A 21,045-nucleotide genomic window follows, 5' to 3' on the forward strand; every position below is an offset into this window, starting at 1 on the left:
ATAGTCTTTCCAAGCTCATAACAAAAGAATGCGTATAATCCTACAAATGAAATAGAATAATATAAAGAAAATTTACTAAAAATAAAATATACTACAAAAAATAGATACATATATAAATATAAAATATAAAGTAATAAATAATAAGGCATAGCTGTGAGTTTAAAATTAATAATAATAAGAATAATAACAATAAAAAATACGAGAGAAAGAGAGAGAGAGGAAGAGAGATAGTAGAAAGTGCAAGAGAGAAAGAATCGAGGAGGAAGCGCGCAGTGTTCGCCGCGTGTTGGAAAAATCACCTGGGAAGCAATTACGTTGGAAAAGCCTCTCTCGTTTCACAGACGCCGCCGGTGCGATTTTACGTTTCGAGGAGAAGCGGTTAATTAGCGGCGAAATTTCGAGTTTCATCGGAGACCGCGTCGCGGCAGGGGTAATAATGAACGGCGTAGGCGTACCGGCGTCTGACTAATGTTTATGAGGCGCGCTGTATATAAGCCGGCATTAATGTAGATATATGCATTTGTGATTTGCCGGTGTGCTGGTACAACGCGCGCGCTCGTGCGCTGGCCAAGTACGGGTAATGGGGTTAATGAGAGAGAGAGAGAGAGAGAGCGAAAGAGAGCGAGAGAGAGAAAGACACCTTCTTGTTACTCGAAAGCTCGATCGGGCGCGGCTGGTAGGGTGTCTTCGTGGTAGATCTCGCTCGCCGTGGAGGTGCCACGACGTGAATATTCATGGAAGCGCGAGGTGGGCGCAAAAGCTGCAAGGTGGCCGTCCGGTGTCCTCAGACGTCTCCGTCGCGAACGGAACACGGGGTCAAGCCGCGCGATCGTTTCCTTATCGCCATCTCTCTCTCTCTCTCTTTCTTTCTTTCTTTCTCGCAGCCAGTCTCATTCGTTCGAGCGGCGTAGCGGCTCACGTGAGAAAGAATGCGGCGACTACGTGGAAACGCAAAAATTCGCGGGAACGACCGGCAGATCCGAAGAGAGAGAGAGAGAGAGAGAGAGAGGGGGAAAGAGAGAAGTTTGCAAAGATCGCGGCGGCACGCATTCCGCGGTGCAATCCCAACGGATTAATAAACATGACGGAGGCGCCGGCTGCCGCGAAAACTGGACTGCCCCCTCGGGCGATAGCCGATATAAGCCGCGGGGGGAGCTTCCCAGGATTCCTCCGTGGATTCCTGGCGGGAGTGTTCGTTTATGGACCGAGGAGTTGCATAATGTATCGGCGTTTTCGCGTGAGAGCCCGGCCGTCCGTCCGTCGAGGGTAGCGCGCGGCTTCGGCCGCGCTTTGGTCGCCTCGCCGGCCACGAAGAAGGCGAGAGCGCGTTCACACAGCTCGAGATGTTCGCGCACGGCAGGTCGTCGGGAGAGAAGCGCGGCCGCTGTTCCGCGCTCGAGCAATTCCTTGATGCATATTGTCACGCGTTGTTAAGCCCCGAGAGCACCGCCATTACCGGCCGGTTGGGGCCGAATCGACGTTGCCGCGAAGGTGCGGAAGCGCGTCTCTCCCGCCAGCCTCGACACCGGCCGTGCGGGCCATTACTGTTTACGCAAGAAGCCGCGGGTATATCGTCGCCCCTCGGCCGGGGTAACGAGGGAAGACGTATCTGGCGAATCGGACGTCTTAATGGGCGCCGACGTCGAGACGGCCCGAGATACCCCGGCCGTCGTAGGAAATGATTTCGTTATCGGAGCCGGCTCGAAGGAGCCGATATTTCTCGAGAGATCGTTCCGCTGGTCTTGCGCGCGCGTATTCTCCGGCTGAAAGAAGCTCCGCTCCGAACAGATCGATAGCCGGCTATTTATCTTCGCGGCAATATCCGCGAGGTCATCCGCGCGGTCCCGACCACACGCGAGATGCGAGAGGCGTACGCAAACGACGGGCCCCACCGGACGCGGACAGAGCTCGATCATCCGCTCGTTCGCAGACCGGCGCGGTTTCCTCGCCCGGCCGACGGTTACCTCCGCTCTTGTGAGACGCGCACAACGGAGTAGCCGGCGTGCGGTCCCGCGCGGCCCCCGTGAGAGGGCCCAGTTAGTAAAGTACGCGGGCGTTCAGGGCGGCCGTAAACAATGGTTTTAGCGAGTGCGTATACGCCGGAGCAGCCGGAGGTGCGCTGGTGGCCGACTCCCACGGTTCGCAGAGACGAGTCGCTCGCTCGCTCTCTCTCTCTCTCTCTTCGCGAGTCTCTCTAAGGCTGGTCTTTACGCGTACTTTGGCCGTCCACGACTCACCCACTTTGCTTTACTTAAGACCGTTCGGGACCTAAGCCGCTGGCCGTTCCCTCCGCCGCCGTCGCGGCCACCGCCACCCCCTCGCCGGGCGATCATCGTCCGCCTCTTACCTGACGTTTACTCGCCGGCGTACACTCGCTACATTCCATCCTCCATTAGGAGAGGGCCCGGCCCGCGCGTTGCTGGTAGCACGAGCCCGCGGGAGCGCGAACGGGCGGGGAACCGAACGTCCGAGAACGAACTTAGGCCCTCGTCTCGCGGCCGTTCCTTACCGCGGGAAAAAGGCCGCGCTCGGAAAATTGAGAGCGCGCAATCTCGACGTTTCTTTGCTCGGCTCGGAAATCGACACCCGTCGAGACGCGGCTCGAGACGCGAGGGGCCTGGAAGCGAAACGATTCAGCCGGATTGAGACGGCTCGCGAGAACGCGATAGCTCGAAGGGCTGTTCCTTGCGATTATGCTTGCGAGGCTCTTCGCGGAATCTGACAAGTAGATCAAACAAACCGTCGTTACCGATCACGCTCAACATTAACACGCGATTAACACGCGAATGATCGCGCAGATGACCGAGTGTCTTCCATTATAAATCGATGGTTTCACGATGAAAAGAAAAGAACGGTTTAGAAATACGGAAAAAATCAGCATCAATTTAAGACTCGTATTCTCATATAAGCGAGAATACGTGATCTTATATGAAGATAAAACCTGCTTACACATGAAGAAATTCCATATAGTTCGACTAAGAATATCATATCTTGTTATTTCAGAATAATTTTCGTGAATTTTCAATTTTTGTGAAGATAAAATATTGCGCGGGAAGAACGACAGCTTCAAATTGACACGATCCTTAGTTTGAAGATATCGTTCTTTCTATTTAATATTTTGTCTTCTCAACTCGTTAGAATTATCCTTGAATAATATCATAGTTTTAATTATATAGAATTTTTCACGCAAGCAAGTTTTATCTTCATGTAAGGATATATATTCTTATTTATATAGGAAAATATGGGTCTCGAATTGATAATAATGTTTTTCTGCGAAGTATGATATAATATTTATTTATATGGAAATAATAACCATAAAAGATCCTGCTTAAAACAATACTAAAACCATTTTTACTTCTTTTTCCTCAATTTAAGAACAGAAATAAATTACGGGCGAATTACGAGGAGATCATTATTATTTTGGAAATGATCTATTTAAACAATAAAATACGATATGTGGACAATCTGTCGTTTCCAAAGCAGACGGTACATACATAATTCAACAATATTCTGGACAAGTCCAATCCGTGTATCTTCGGCACGGCATTCTGGCACTCTTGTCACGCTCTATCTCGCAGAGGAAACGACCTCGCGCTCCTGGAGCGCGGGTCGTTTCCAATTCCTCGCGATGGACGACACCAGTCCTTAACCGAGAAATGCGTAGAGGCGCAAGACGGATGCTCGTTAATATTTCTCGGAAAATGCATCTTAGTGGATGACACCCGTCATGCGCGCGACCACTAGTAGGGTTAAATAAACTCGTTGCTTCGAGGGCGATGGAAAGGGAAGAGAGAAAATAAAGGAGGGAAGAAGAACGATCGTTTCTTCGCGGAGAGACTCGCGAGAGTCCGAAGGCGACGTCCTCACGCAAATTAGAGCCTGTCGAGGTTTTAATCGCCGAGAGAGGGAGAGAGAGAGAGAGAGAGATAACACAAAAGGCGCAGCACTCCCCGCCGCGCCGGTGGACAGTCGTTGACCGCAGACGATAACCGTTTCCCAGTCTCACTCCCACGCGTTATGAGATCCGCGCGTTTCGCGACGTAAACGCGGCGGAACGCGGGAGCAGTTTCGAATTTCACGGATGGCCGGCCGGCCGGCCGGCGAACGGCCCGATGACGATTGGTGCACCCAGCGGTTGCTCTCGACTAAAGGCCCCGATATTGCCCGCTTTCTCTCTCTCTCTCTCTCTCTCTTACAAGGCAACGTAATGGACCCCACGGAATACGTCCGCGGGAACAGGAAGGAGCCGCACCGATTTTTCCTTCTCTCCTGCCGCGCGATTCCGTACGCTTATATTATGCATTCGCGAAGCATCCGAGGTATATCGTCGGGAAATAAACGTACGCGCGGTCGAACGAGCTCGCAGGCGAACGCCGTGCCAATCGGCCCGCTCTCGAAACGTTCCCATGAAGGTATCGCCATGGGGATAGAGCCGCTGGAGATTAATCGGGGCAGGTGGGGCGCTTCTCGGTACCGCCGAACGCGCTCTCGAGCGCCGCCGAAAAGTGAAAATCGCCGACGGTTCAAGGTGGAAAGCGAGTCCCCGACGTTTCCTCCTCGCAGTTGGCCGGCGACGCGCACCTCCAACCCTTCTTTCCCAACGCTGCCGACAGCTGCAGCGCGCGCGTCACGTCGCGCGAGGCATTCGTAATCGCTCGAGCCTGGACAATGCATCCGCTGGCCCGGTCGGATAAACATGGACGAAATCCATTCATCCTTTCATTCATCCGCGGGATCCCACCTTGCGCCGTAGCCTTTCGTCGCTGCGGTCGTCGCTGCAGCGTCGCTCCACGCGGCGGCGGCCTCCTCTCCTCCCGGACGTAATAAGCAAAAAAGATCAGCCGACCGGGCCATTACGTAGAAAGGAACGAAGAAATTATCTACTCGGCGCGTAAAAAGCGTGGCAAAGGCAATTCCATCGCTCGGTGGTTGGACCACCGAGACTTATTTTTGTGCGCCTCTCGGCTGCGCGCGCGCGAGAATACACTTTCTCGCGGCGATCTCGCTGCCTAGACCGCCGATACGACTCACGGGGGGGACTTTGTCTACGGTATTCTTGCACCATCGATCCCGCCGGTGTCGAGTCACTGACCGAAAATTCGTGCCCGACGAGAGATCGTCCGGAATCGCCTCCTCCGCGAGACGCAAGAAATGTCGACCGTGACGAAACGTCCCTCCCCTCACCGGGAACGTGAAAGTTTTCCCCGCGAGAAAATGATCGTGTGATCGTTTTCGCCTCTCTCTCTCTCTCTCTCTCTCTCTCTCTCTCGCTGAAAGTCACGTTAGCCGAATGATTCGGTCTCTTTCTGATTACAGAAGGCGACGAGGGGTTGAACAGACGCCTCGTCCGACGACTCGGCGAGGTGTTGTCCGAGATAGAGGAGGGTGGCGGGAGGAGAGGGTTGGACGGAGGGTGGCGTGCTATGATCAGCATGGAGCTTCCGGCACACGCGACGCAGCATGGTGCTCTACACCTGGGGGTCGGGGTCGGGGTCAATCCAGGTGACCCAGCCGGAAGTGCCTTAGCCGCCATTCACCCGCATCCCCAGGACCCTCTGACCCTCCACCATCACAATCACGGCGCTGCGACACCCGGAGGTATGCATGAGGACTCCAAGAAAAAACGTATGTTTCTTCTTATGAATCCTTTTCCTCTTTTATTACACGTAGAACGTTAAGACGATTGTCGCAGGAAGGAATTACTGGAAAAAAATCGCCTCTCGAGCATCGATCATGAGAAAAGGGGAAGAAAGACGGCCTTTCCGCGCGAAATCAAATCTAACACAATCGTGCAATAGCACGAACTGTTCCTGCGATAATCCAGTTGAATTTAAATCGATACCGGTCACACGCCGCGCGTAGTTTAATTTATTTGTTCATTTATTTATTTATTAACGAACGAGCTCTTTAGTTACAAGTACGGTACAGAAATATCAAGAGGGGAATAGTACAGGAAAATCAAATAAATGAACTAGCAGATGAAGCTCTAATATATTCGCTCATGTAAATGAACTATCGTGTTGTATTGAAAGGTCGACAATTGGCTTAAATGACAAGGGACTGCTATTGAAGAAGTCCAGCCTGTCGGAACACGTATTAGCGAGAATACAGGATCTACTGATACGGCTGAAATTGGCATAAGAAGTTAGTCCACATTGAAAATAGGGAAATGTCTGTAAGATTCTTGGCGGAATGTTGAATTTAAAGCGTCCTGAGCCGCGGCAGTCTGCTAGCCTCCTCAGAGTCGTGAAAAGAAAAATGAAATCGGTCGAAGTTCTCGGCTCAACCTCGCCGATTCCGCCAAGCGATTATTCCGGGCGCGTTATCGGCCGCGGGAGTTCCCGACCTCACCCGTAACCGACGATTATTCCACTCTCCGATATCGCATTCGCGGATGCTTGTTCCGACATCGAGAACGAGACGGTGCAATCGACATCCGAGCGATCGGCGCGCGGCGAGGGTTACGTCCGAGCGCGCGGTGCACAGCCGATCGGAATGTCGCGGGCGCAAAAAGGTGCGGGCACGTGCCTCGCGAAGTACCCGCGATAAATCTTCGTCCGTGCGGTGACGCTTCTATTACCGGTTCGCGCGCGATGACGATGCATCACGTTCGCTGAGTCAAGTTGGAATTCAGGAATCCGTCGAATGCACTTTCCGATGCACGTTCCCTCGAGATCTTGCGAGCCTCGAGCCTGTGTTCCCCGACAGGCGTGTATTTGCCTTGCCCGATCCGGCGCGGATTTCTCACAGTGTAAAATCGTGCGAGGAGAACAAATAGCGGTAGCGCAATCGCAAATTGCATGTAACGACTTAAATACCGAACGATGAGTAATTGCTCGCCGTTCGCGTCGTCCACGCACGGAGGAGGATGGCTCGGAGGGACGGGAAATTCGGCGCTGTCGCGGCAAATCAATTCATGCGCCGGGTGTTTCTCAAGCATTGCGTTTAATATTTCAGGCACGAAACTCGGACTTTTCCGTTTGATATTTCGAAGTGCCATTGTTCTCCAAATTTTTCGCCTTTTCTTTATTTTATGTTGTAATTGTCACTTTTCAATGTTCACCTTTCTATCATGTTTCCGCCTTTTTATCGAAACCCGTTTTGAGAAATAACTATTTTTATTTCTCGTCCCAAATTTCATTTAAATATTTTTGAGATCAGTCTACGAAGAAGAGTTCATAGGAACACACGTTACCCGAGTCGAAATTTTACTTTAAGTCTAATTTAGTTTTACAATTAAGTGTTCAAAGACCTATTGTGCTCTTTTCCGAGTTTTCATGCTACAAGTGGGGAACTCACTTTCGTTTTCTTCACTTGAAGATTTAATGTAAAATTTCAGACTTCGACTCGAGTATTTGTTCATAACGTGACCCCAAAGACTGTACACTGTCGTGGAAAAATAAATTAATATACGGGTTGTTTCTTAGGTAATTGGTCTAATATTTTCGGAACTGATTGTTGTTTTTCATGAAGAAAAGCTCATAACAAACATGTGTTCCTATTTCTTTATAAAATGGCCTCCTAAAATATCGGATCTAAGAAATACCTTAAACAAATCATTAATTGTAAAAGTAATTGATTTGCTACGGCAGCGTAGAATTCGCCCGTCCTTCTACGTTATTCTCCTCCGGGCGGCGCACGCGTCGATCGGCACGCTCGCCTTGAAGAGATGCACGAGCGGCGAATATCGCGATCGCGTTAATGTTCTCGCGGATCGTGCGTGAGAGCGCGATTAAGTCACTCAACATGCGAAAATGCCGCGTTCTCGCCATTATTTCCTACCGTTTATCATAATCTCCCTGTAAACCGCGAGCTTATTAAATCCTCCGTATATCGACGGCGCACATCCGACGGTTGTTACGTGCCGAGGGACACCGCGCGAGCAATGATTCCCCCCCATCAAAGAGCGCCGGAACGAGGCTCTCGCGTGAAAGAGCTCCTTGTTCCGTACGGAACAATCGAGTTAGCCCAAGTTGCCCGTCGCGCACCGTCGGGATCTTTTCGAACACACGAGCGAGCGAGCGTCACACACGTACGCGCGCCGGGATCATCGGCTTAGAAGCTTACAGGTAGTCTCTACCTTGGTGGGCGCTCGTCACACAGCGACATTTTTCGACACATACGCGCATGAGACAGGCACACACGGTCGGGATCATCTTAGGAGCGCGGTAGTTTCTTCCAACGGTTGGTTGCGCGCCGATGTAGAAGCCCGTCGTCTTCCTTCGTCCTATTGGCGGACGTGTGTGTGTGCGCGCGCGCGCGTACGGAAGAGAGTGGAGCTGGTTAAGGAAGATGAAAGGCTGCCGCCGTGGCGGCAGTGACACGGCATGAGCCACGAGGCTCGAGGCAGGTAGAGGGGGAGGAAGAAAGAGAGAGTCAACAGGGGTCGTTAAATCTAATGATATCGGGTATTTGTGACGGAGACAGAGTCGCGGATCAGTTTTAGGGCCACACACGCGTGTCTCTTCCACAAACGTCGGGATCGAATCGATCGTCCGGCGTTGGTAGACGACTCGGCCGGCTTTCTAGATAATAGTTTCGTTCTTCTCCTCGCGGCTCCTCCTCTCTCCCTCCCCCTCGACCGCGGGATAAATACGTTTTTAATCGCGCCTCTGAAATCCGAGGGCACTTTTACCAGCCGTGCGAGGGACGGCGGGCTCCGATTGTCTCTAATGGTGCGTAAACTACGCGGTAACATTAATTTGTAGTTAACGCCTCTACCTGCCGTGTCGCGCCGGCTATACGCGAAACTACACGCGCTGTTTGTACGGTTTATCGACCCGGCGACGCGATAATTATTTCGTACGCCTCTCGGCGAGAGATCGGACCACCGCCGCGTGCGCACGCCGCTTTGTTTCGATTTCGCACTCGTGACTAATCGCTCCATTTGGCGATCCCCGGCCGAGAGGGCCCGCGCGGATGCTTAATCGGCCGTTCGACGGCACCCGTTGAAACGGGTCCTTTTTTCTCGAAATTCGCCGGAGACGAAAGTGATTTTCTAGAGGCGGAATCGAGGCGCGAGACGTGTCCCGATCGCTCAAATTCAACCGACGTTTCATTTCCGAATGATATTACCGGGCGGGGAAAAAAGCGCAGACCGGTATAAGTCAAACCCCACGCCTTTCTCCGACCGATTACGCGTCAACCTGATATATCTACCTATCCATTTATATATTTCTGCATATTATATACAGGGTGTCTCGATATTAAACCGGCAAATTTCGGGTGCTTTCGAAGCACACCGAAATAAGTAATTTTTATCGGTGAACCCGTGTACGTGAATGAGCCGTTTCCGTACTAGAGTGAATTATTTGCAGCGATTGTTCGAATTGTCGGTCATTTACTTCAATACGGCAATTTTCTCCTGCACGGAAAAAAATTAGTCTTAAATCAAGAGTAGATATTCTCGTGTATAAGCAAGACTATCATTACTTTTTAGGAAACTTTTAGTCTTGATTTGATTGAATTTATATTGATGCAAGCATTACTTGAACTCAATTCAAGACTAAAAATCTTCTAAGAAGATTGCAAAATTCTTACTTATATTTGAAAATATATATTCTTGATTTAAGACTAATTTTTTTAAATTAACGTGGTTCTGGTTTTTGTTGCTATCTCTTGATAAAAAAATGAATAAAAATTGCTTTATCAAACTGAAGATTGTTAAGGATCTTCAAACTGGTAGAATTAATACTGTTTGTTATTCTCTCGCGAGCTCAGTATCATAGTGTTTCTTTATTGTTTATCCGCTTTCAAAATTTGCTTTCAAAATGGAAATTTCTTCTTTCGATGAACGGTCCGATATGTATCTTATTTTATAAGGAAACTAGATGCAAATGGCCAACACTCCAAACAACTGCTGCAAATAGCTGAAATGCCAAAACAGCTCATTTGCGGAATTTGAGTTTATTGACAAAAATTATTTCGCGTCCTTAATAAGCACTTGAAGTTTGCCGGTCTAATTTCGGGCCACCCTGTATACATACGCGTGTGTATGTATTTATATGTATATCTCACAGAATATATACATGTAGTTCGATACTTTTAACCGGTCGGTGTAACAGCCGCAGACGAGGTACTCAATAATTCATATCGACTTGATATTCAAGAATGCAGTGTTACGTGAAACGACTTTGCAGCCTTCGTGATAACAACCTACATCCTTCGCGCGCCCCCCCAAAAAAAGACGTATTCGTAACTATTAGCATACTCCATCGAGAACCGCATCGATCGCTCGAGCTGCCTCGAACTTTTGAAACCGCCTCCGAGTCTCTCGATTCGGGCGATTATTCGTTATTACAGTGACGTCACTTTTCGAGATATGACGTTCGAGAAAGAGGTAGAACGGGACGAGGAAGGAAAGGGGGAGAAAAGACAAACGCGCGCCGTACCGTTACTTCGCAGTCACCGGCTCGGCCGGGGGATTAAACGCGCGCCATTATCGAGCGAGTAACACATAGCGGACTTTAATCTCTCCACGCGAAAGTTATTCTTTCCGCTGGATGGACGCGCGGATCGCTTATGGGGATTCCCATCGCGCCAACCCCGCAACAGAATGACTGGCAGCATCTAATATATTTCGCACCGTGTGCATACACGAAAACGCGTCTCGCCTGTATGCGTGGAGTACGCGCCGAGCCGTGCCGCGCCGTGCGCCTATATAGGAGAGCACACTCGGGGTGAGATAGCGGCGGTTATTTATGGGGTTAAATAAAGGAACAGCGCGCGATCGCGCGATACCAGGTCCGAGTACAAATAGGTTGCCGTGCAGGTTGCTATCGTAGACGCGTTGCGACTCGTCATGATCCGCGCCAACGTGCAACGCCGAGTCCTCTCGCAACCGTCTCTGAACTCTCGCGATCCGAGTTATGGATTTTTCTCTCAAGCGGCTCTTCTCTGCTTTCGATATATATATATATATATATATGTATTTGTTTATTTATTTCTACACCGTCTCGAATACGCGACGTGATACGTAGTCAGTCACGAAAAGGTTGCAACGCCTTTTTTTTTATGTTTCGGAACGCATCCCATGTCCTATAGGAGAGTTCCTTACGCAGAGGGAAAGGTTTCTTTGGACTTCTTATACGTGTCTGACTCTCTTGGGTTTAATGTATTTGTTTAATATAAGTAATATAATTTAACATCAGATATCATTTTATCCGAATTAGAATGTTGCTGTTTCACTAAAGTAAATCATGTTGTTCGATAAAAAAAAAAAACAGTATTAGAAGAAATAATATTTAGTTTCCAAAAAAAATGTATTTTACTATATATTAAGTACTATATATTAAATATTGTTTCACTGAAGAAATACTTCAATATTTTTCTAACATAGTGTTGCTTCTTTCAAACAATAGATTGCTTGTAACAACTGTTACATAAAGTTCGGATGAAAATATAAAAGAAATATGTTATTTGACGTAAAGATATCCTATTTGACACACCAAACAATCCCGAATCGAACATTCGCCTGTTTGTTCTATTCCAACGGACAAGTTTGTATCAACGAAAGAAATTCTATTAAATCCGAAGAAACCTTTTCCTCCGCGTGGTGATTCTCGAGAGATACATTTTCCTCTTGGATACGAGATGCGTCGCTAGGCTCGAAAAAGAAGTTTCCCGGAAACTCGCCGCGTTGCGAAAATCCGAAAATATCATCATCGTGCTCCCGTTTCGCACTGGAATACCGTTCTTAATCACCTCCGCAGTCGTTTCCGAGGGGACTGCGGTGCAAAAAAATGACGGGACGCGCAATTGCGAGCCGCAACGTGTCAGTTCACACGCGCGTTCAGTGCGCGCGTATTGAAACGCGCACGCACGCGATTCGGCGGTTAATCTCGCGGAACGGGCTCCGCGCGCGCGCGCACCTCGCCGGTGGATTTCAATTCCACGTCTTAATTCCAGACTCTCTTTTTCTGTTTCGAACAGATGACGGCGGCCACGGGATACACCAGGACGGTGAGTGAGCTTCGATTTTCACATAATTACAGTCCTCGGCGAGCGGCGATCCAGTTTTTCGATCCAGGCGATGACGCTCCCCGAGCGGGGGGTCAGGCTGACGGACGGGCGGAAAAGCCGCGCGACGAGGAAAACGCGCGCGAGCGTTACTCGGCGCGCGCGTTCCCGCGGATAAACGCGGCTTATCGCGGACCGTTATCGACGCGCCGCGTTCCCGTTAGAATCCCGGGCGATGGTAATTAAATACTGGTGGAAGCGAGAAAGTTATCTGAAATGTCGACTGCTTATCGGTATCGGGATCGATCGCGAGAGATCACCAATTATCTCGACGCGCGTGCTTACCGCTACCTGGACACGCGCGCGCGCGCCTTCGCAATTCTACTCGCCGCGATCACTCGAGTGATTCAATCGCCGTTCGCGTATTGATCAACGCGGCACCCTTCGTGCTTATTAATAATTGAACGCGATGCTCTACACGCGCCACCGAGTCTCGCTGGCCCAAATCTAGGAAGCGATCGACGATAGCGCGAGGAACACCTTCGACACCGTGCAGATGTTGCCGCGATAACAACGCGCGAGAGAGATACGTCGTCCGCGCAGAGGCGTGTCATTACTGAATTAAATCTGCATTAGAGCGTCCGTTGATTTGTATTCACTTACCGCACGGCCGAGAGGCTCTCGAGACGGAGAAAGAAAGAGGGAGAGATTGTCGTCTCCTCCCCTCCCCCTCTCCTCGTCGTCCGACGAACGAGAAGAAACTAGCTCGTGTTCGATGCCCGAGTCAAAATGTTGACGCCACTCTGACGCTTTTAAGGATATTTCGCGCCTACTTGGGCGCAATATAGATTAATAGAAACCTACATGGATGAAAGGTGCGGTTGCATTAATCAGAAAGGGAACGACCGGATGCATTTCGGTTGAAGGGAGCAGAATTTCTTGTTCGAAGTACTACGTTTGGGCCGCAAGAACCAGAAATCCCTTCTTATCCTTTATCCGAGGCACATCTGCACTGAAAAAATTATTACGTTCAAATCAATATTCGCTAAAGGGCGTTAGAGTGGTTTATTTGATCTGTATCGGGTAAACATCACATAAATATAGCAAACTGAAAGAGAGAAAGGAAAATTCACTTGATCCAAATAAAACAAACCACTCCGATATTCCTTAGCAAATATTTATTTGTACGTGGAAATTTTTCTCAGCGTTATTCCTATTTCGGAACGAATGCAATCAGACTCTCTCACCGTATGCTTCGGCGATTCTCACACTTTTCAACTTGAATCTTGAATTCTACGGATTGAATTTTAATGCCTACCTTCAACAACTTATTCCGATGCTGAAACAAGGAAGACGGAAATTTAAGACACCACCGGAATCAAGGACAGTGATTACATCGTATTGTTAATATTGAAATGAACCCCCGTATTTTGTTATCTTAGCTCCGACTGTGTCGTAGAATTGCCGGTGCTGACACAGGGCCGAAATTTCTCAGCGAGTCTCGGGGCCCGTCCTTCCTCGCGAGACGGCTCGTCTCTCTCGTCGTCTTTCGCGCGCGTACGTCAAGGGTGTCTCGATCGTTTTCCACTCTCGGGGACTCTCGGGCCGGACAGCGGATAGCCGAGGGACAGCCTGGGCCCCTCGTCGACGAAGTGGCGCGGGCCCGGCTGCATCGCCGGCGCGCGATGTTCGCGTATAATTTATGCCGATGACTTACACGCCTCGCCGCGGTAGGTGGGAGACGGCGGTGGATGGTAATCACGAGTTTAAAGGGTAAACGATCGCAAGGTGTTGGGGGCCCCGGCGTGGGGCCCCTGGGCCTCGCCAGCGCGCGCGCCCGCGCGCTCAATATTCAACAGGTATTTACATTCGCAAATTGTTTACGTCAGCCCACGATGAAATCTGTCAGAGTTTCGTTCCGTCGGCAGCTCAACGAAGCTCCGCCATATATCCCACTCTCTGTCCCCTTCCTCCTCCACCTCCTCCATTTTCTTCTTTTCTTTTCGTCTTCCTTCCTCCCCGTCGTCTCCGCGTTGTACTTCATCTCCGTTCTCGCCTTCCTCCCACACGAGGGTCCTCCTGCGAGCGACGCATAATGACCGGAGAAAAAAAGAGAGAGAGAGAGAGAGCAGGCTCTTCTCTCGCGGCCGCCCTTCCCCCGCGGCGGTGCGTAATTACATCTGGGTATTAATCAAGCGGATGTCGGGAACGAGCGCGGCGAGATCTTGATTTTCGCCTCGATCGCCGCTGTCGTTTCGGCATCTATCAACGAACGAGCGTTAATTCAGCGAGCCTCGCTCATTCAGCGGCGTTTAGCGGAAGATTGATCGCGAGGTCCCTACGTCACTTTTTCCCGACGGAAGCGGCGTTCGGAATCTATGCGCCCGGTCGAGATTTAGCCGCGCTTGTTGCCGATCGGAGCGCGCGCGAGTCACGGTGGCCGCGCTCGCGAGCGCAGAATACGGTATCGCACACAATACGGTATCTCGGGCGCGCACGCCTCGTCGTGTGTACCTTTCCGCGATTTTTCAGCCCGGCCGCAAGATCGAGGCTACGGATAAGCCGGCCGCCGGTCAAACGTTCGGTGCCAACGCGCAGAACCAGTTTACTTTCCTTAATGCCGGACGATTACGCGGCCGGATTGGAAAAAAGGGAACGCGCGGCAACGTTATCCCCCGGCCGAATCGCGGCGCGGAGATCGCTGCGGAGAATCCGGCGGTCGCCTTTCAACCTCCTCTCCCGCTCGAAAGCCGCGGCAGAATTCCAAATATCCCGCGTATTCCGATATCGTCGGTGGGAGACTAGGCCGTATTTTGATAACGCAAGCGGAAAATGTACTCAATGTAATCTCCTTGCCTCGAGATGCGCGCGCTCTCTCTCTCTCCCTCTCGCGTTCCGCGTCTCTCTTTCCCTGTCCCGCCGCAATCGAGGCTCTCGGCGGGCAACGGCGGTGGCAGTTTACGCTCCTCTTCTTCCCGGGTCCCGAGGAGAGACCCGACCCCGGCCGCGCGGTGTGTGTTAACGTTTATCGTCGGTTATTAATACGGCGCGGATTACGCGTCGTAAGTAACGTCGCGCGGCCGTGTGCGCTCTTCGCACGTACGTGTACCTGCACGGGTGGGTGCGAGCGCGCACGGTTACCTGCGCCGGGCCCGGTCCTAATTATAGCGTAATACAAGCGCAACCGCGTATGCCGGCGCGGCGCTTACGTAATCCCGCGATAATGCGGCTCTCCGCGAGTGCACGCGCTCTCTCGCGATCGCGCGCTTACGCGCCTGCATACCTCGCCTGCCGATGGAAGCATTCGCCCCGGCCTCACCGCGGTGAACACTCGCGCGGACCCGGGGTGAGGCCGCGTTATCTTTCGTCCGCGGCGGGGTAACGACATCGGCTCGCGCGGATTTTTCCCGCAGCCGATCGTCGCGGCGATCCGCCCGCGATAACCGCCGCGCGCTCGCCGCCCGAGAGACGCGCGAAATTTTCATCCTTCTTCCTAGAACGCCTACTTTGATACCTTCGAGCCTACACGGAGAAAATGTCGCGGTAAAAACTACCTAACCTAACCTACCGCGGTAAAATCAATCACATTCTTTAACGCTGGATCGTAAAGCTACGATTTCAGCACGGGAGGTTGGATAGAGTCGGTGTTCGTATACAACGTAGAAAATATCGCGTAAAAATTGCCACAAAATTTTGCAATGCTGGACCATACCGGAATTATGACTGAAATTATTATGTGTGGTGTAGTCTTTTCACCGATATAATATATCACTAAGGGTCACAATACACATCGTAATTTCAGTTGTGATTCCGGTATGGTTCAGCATTATAGAATTTGAGATTTTTTACTACAATATTTTCTCCATGTTCCATGAACCTTGTTTTGTTCTATTTAATCTTTTTAGCTGGAATTTCACCTCTGCTTTCGACCCAATATCCCAAGTAAAGCTATCGCCTGGATATTCTGAAGCAGATAACAACTTCTTTCGATTCTATTTAATCTACAGCTTCTATTTAAAGTTGATAAATTCTACTTGGTTTGCCGCTCCTACTGCGATGCTTCTAAATTCTTCTCAACTTTTTATAATATAAATCAACCAAATATAAATAAATCAAAATTCTTCTTTTTTCAACCATTTTTGAGTCCTGTATTTTCAATCATTTTTGAGTCCTGTAATTAATCAAAGTAAACATAGAAATTTAAATATGTTAAAATGTGTAGTGTTTATAAGGAAGACAAGCAGTATTAATTTTTATGGAACGAAAACATTTTATTATATAACCGTTGACGATAATTATTATTACAATTTAAGAATTGCATGAAGAATTTCCAATCGTTAACTTAACATCATTATTCAAGTTCTTGTTGATTTACAAAAATACTTACATACATTTCATTATTAATAATCATGTGAATTCAAGCTATACCAATGCTATCAATATAAATTATTTCAATATTATTTTATACATAACATTTATATAAGAAAGTTACTATCAAATATAACATTATTTCCTTGAATAACCAATAACGAATATATTATCTTAATAAAATTAAAAGAACAAGTTAGGTTCGGATAACCCTGAGAGTTTTACGAGACGTTGCTGGTCGATGTTCCCTTTGGAACTTGCAAGTGACGTTTCCTGCATTTTCTGCTATTTAGAGACGCCAAATAGGACCGAAGTTTTCACAGAAATTAAACCCACATTGATTCTTCGGAACCCACAGATGTCAGAAAATTCGGATCGAAGATAGATCTAAGATTCCAACTCGAGGGAGGGAGCGATCTCTCGCGTTCGCGTCGGGCGGCGGAGGGTAATTCTGTTCTCTGTATCCTCCCTTTTCCTTCCGTATCTTTCCTTGCGCGGCCAGGGATAATTTTCCCGCGTTGCATTGAGCGGTGTTGCCGAAAAAAAAAATGAAAGAAAAAACGAGACGAGCGAGACACGCGAGACGTTTCAAAATTTAATTGCGCGAAATTATGCGGGGCGCGAGATTTCCGCCGTTATTGAGATTAACGCTCTCGCGCCGCGCACGCAGCGCGTATAATTTAAAGACACGGTCTCCCACAGAGGTCCCTTGACTCTCGGTGACGCTTAAATAAGAGGCGGCGGCTGAAAATCTTAAGCCCGGCGCGAATTTAATCGCTCCGACGCGAACGGTACGGCTTCCTTTCGGTAATCGCCGATAAACGCCCGGGCGGCAGAACCGCGCGCCAGCCGCCTTATCTCAGATAGGGAGATTACCACCGGCGGACGATTAATTAAGATTAAACCGTATTCTTCTCCTCGCGGGGAATCCGAGCTCGTTAGGTAAAAATTAGCATGCCGCCTGCTCGTGTCCGGCTCGCGGACTTAGCAGTCACGCTTTGAATATGCAGATCAGCCGGGAGTGGAATTAGCGGATCAAACCGGCGCATCGCATTATTAATTAATTAATTAATTAACGAAAGGCGCGCGCGTTATAGGGAACGAGTCGAAATCGTGGAAATATGGAGCGCGCGTGCGCGCGCGCTTCGCAAGGGAGACCGGAGAGTGCGCGTTCGAATAACACGTAACGATAAAGAGTGGCCTAACGAGCTGACATATCGCCGGCTCGAATTCAGAGATATTATCTGCTTGATTTGGTTGCACGAGAGGAACGTAGGCACGACCGCGCGACGTGGCCGTGGCCGCGCGCGCACTCTCTCTCTCTCTCTCTCCGCGCTCCGCCGCCGGAGATGCCACCGCCCCGGACGATTCAGGAAGCGAGGTCAGCACCCTGCGCGCACCTCTTCTTCCTTTTCTCCCTTTCTCGCTTGTCCCGATTAGCCGGGAGTATACAGGCCGATAACATCGACCCGCGGCGGCGAGTAGCCGCGGCGATAACGCGCTATCGCGGCTCCCGCGGTGAATCACCGAATGCACTTCGAAAGGTCATAATATTCTAATGCATCTCTGTTATCGATTCCCCACCTGCGTCCGGGAAGGGGCCGACGGCCGCGGTGATTAACGACGCCGTGCGGATCGTAAATTGTGCCGGACGATATTTGAGTTATTAATTGCGCGCGCCGCGAGCGAGGAATTTCGGAGCGATGTATCGGTAGCTCTTTCTCTCTTGCCTTCTCTATCTCTCTCTCTCTCTCCCTCTCTCTCTTTTTCTCCCTCTCTCTTCAGTGAGAAAATATTTTATCCCGTGGACGCGGACGCGCGAAAGATACGAGGTGGGTGCCGAGAGAGCGCGCGGATTTATACGTCGCGCGAGGAAAGTTCCCGTTCGCTAATCGCAAATCACGCAAGTCTCGCGAGTCGGACCCGAGACGGCGCGGTAGATATTTTCGAAGAGTTTTGCGATCCGAGCCGAAAGTCGTTGATATTTAACCTTGGGAGAAACACCTGCTGAAGTAACGTCATAAGTCTCTCAGGTACGTACATCACGAAGAAATGGTAAAAATTGCGTGGTTTCTCGGCATTGTTTCATCTTTCCTGAAAGATTATAACATTATTGCCAATTCTGATGTATGTATTGTCTTTGTAGACCGGTTGCTGCCAGTTACCTCATTAGATCGGGGTGATAATAGCAATGGTTTAATTGTCTTTAATGTTTAATTCTTCTGAGTAACAGAGAAATAGGAACGGGGTATAGCGTCTCTTGCACAAAACGTGGGAGTAAGCGAAAGAAAACGCATGTAAGCTTCGTAAACCTATATACTATTACTCTGTTAGGGTTAAAATAGAATAGAATGTTAGTGTATCATGTCCTAAAATAACAATCCTGTCGGAGTAACGTACAAGTGCACAGAGAAGAAAAAGAATAGTCAAATTAATGTGACAATGAACGAACCGAGTACGTTCTGAATGTGGAAGACAGAATTTCTGATTATTATGACATATCAAATTCGATTGTAAAAACCAGAAATTCCGTTTCCTCCAAAATCAGTACGCGTTTGGTTCGTTCACTGTTACGTTGATTTGAACGATCCAAAAGTTTTCTTCGTATGTGATAAAAAGAAAAGAAATTTACGGGAGAATACGCGTTATCGAGAATAATGAACGAAACTAACAGCGACCTTATTCAAGATAACTCCGGTATGTACGCCGCACCTAAGGAAAACTTAATTTATTAAGTATTATTTATGTTTAAGGTGGAATGAACTATACAAAATAAAATTGTATATTGTCTACTACTATAAAAACAATTGAAAATACGAAATATTTACTTTTTATATTTCACGGAAAAACTTTTAGAAATCCTTGGATTTTTGCCATACATCCCACAGGGATGGGATATACGACTTATAAAAAGTTTACAAATAATGCTTATGAATAAGACGTGAAATGATACATTAACTCATAAAATCTGTGTAAAAAGATGATTAGGATACAAAAATGAGAAATAAATATACGAAAAGTAACAATAAAAATGATTTATAAGTATTGTACGTAAATAAAAATTCTATCTTAGACGTTCCGACGTTAATGCAATAATGTTTGTAATATTTACTGTATAAACTAAACGCGAAACGTTTCCTTATAGAGCGTCTGTAACTGCGGCATAAATCCCGCACGCTAAAAACCGCCGTATATCCGAAGCAGATGGGATATACAAGACATCAAGTTAAACAAAGAATAGAAAAGCTAAGTATTTGTATGTAGTTTGCTATAACCTATCTTTTAATATCCCTCTACGTTTATATATCACAAAATAGTCATCAAGCCTTTTGCATTCTCTGCATTAATTATTTTCAGCAGGCCGCAGTATACAATTGCGCTAATTATATTGAAAAATCAATTCAATTATCGAGGGTTTCGTTAACATTAACAATAAAAAAAACCGAAATCATAACCAAATACGAACACGACATAAAGACATATAACAGAAATTACTCCCGCTCTTCTCATTTCTCCGGACTTCTGCGGCTTAAATACCGAAGTTACTTCAAGTTTTCCCATCTTTTTTTCCCCTCAAATCTGGATCTACAATTTTCATGGCGTGTCGACGTTGTTAATGACGCGGTCACCCGTATGATCCGCCAGCGAGAGCGTTTCCCGGCGCGATGCAACAAAGTAATACGGCCGGTTCGACGAGGCCGCTAATCAACAAAACTGCCTCTACCGCGTGCTATCTGATGCACAGGCCGCGCGAGAGAGCCGCGCGTACGCGCTCGTATAAGTGCGTTTTATTCGCCTTTCGCATAAGTGGTACCGTGCAGTACCACGCCCGCGCACGCGAGAACTCGCTCGACAGAAGGAGAAGGACGCGGCGGGGGGGAAGGAGGAAGAGAGAGAGAGAGAGCAAGAGGAAAGCTGCGGGACGCACGGCCAAGTGATTTGTATTGCTAAATAATCAGCGCCAGTTGTCTCGGGCACGTTGCTTTAATGACGACCGCGGGGGTGGCGAGCGAGCGGGGCGAGAGGGACGAGTTATAATACGCAGTGCACACATTGCATACATCTGTCTCGGTGAAGAAGAAGAAGAAGATGATGATGAAGAAGAAGAAGAAGAGAGGAGAAGAAGAGAAGACAAGAAGAGGGCTTTCCGATAGTGCCGCGGCGCGAACTTCACTCGGCATAATTCCTGGCTATCGTACGTCCGATATTTCAATATCGAGAGCGTGCGAGCAACTCGAAGAGAGTGTGCACGTGTGTGCGGGCCCGTGCGTGTGTATGTGCTGGCGCGTGTATTGGCAAGGGGAACGTTGCTCAATCGGAATTCCATCCACCACGCGGCCGATTATGGAGTATTCGTTTGTATATATCCTTTTTCATTTGACGTAATATCGCGACTCACCGATACTTTCGCGATGACAGCTCACGCGAGCCGAGTCTCTCTCTCTCTCTCTCTCGACGCTCTCTCGGCGGATTCCTCGTAATCGCGCGAATCATCTCTCGATCTCGCGATGCCTCGCATTAGCGGACCGTTAAACGCGACGTGTTTAATTAGCGACTTTCGTCGCGCGGAAATTCGAGCTTTCGATTCCGCAGGGATCCTCTCTCCGAGCGTTCGCCAGCCGTTGTCGACTCGATCGGCGATTATGCGGAGGTGGCTTCGCCTAGGATTCCGCCGCGACTCTCTTCCGCTTTTCTCTACCTCCCCCCCCCCCCCCCCCC

The sequence above is a fragment of the Dinoponera quadriceps genome, unplaced genomic scaffold (genome assembly GCF_001313825.1).
Source record: "Dinoponera quadriceps isolate SergipeBrazil2010 unplaced genomic scaffold, ASM131382v1 scaffold676, whole genome shotgun sequence".
Lineage (NCBI taxonomy): Eukaryota > Metazoa > Arthropoda > Insecta > Hymenoptera > Formicidae > Dinoponera > Dinoponera quadriceps.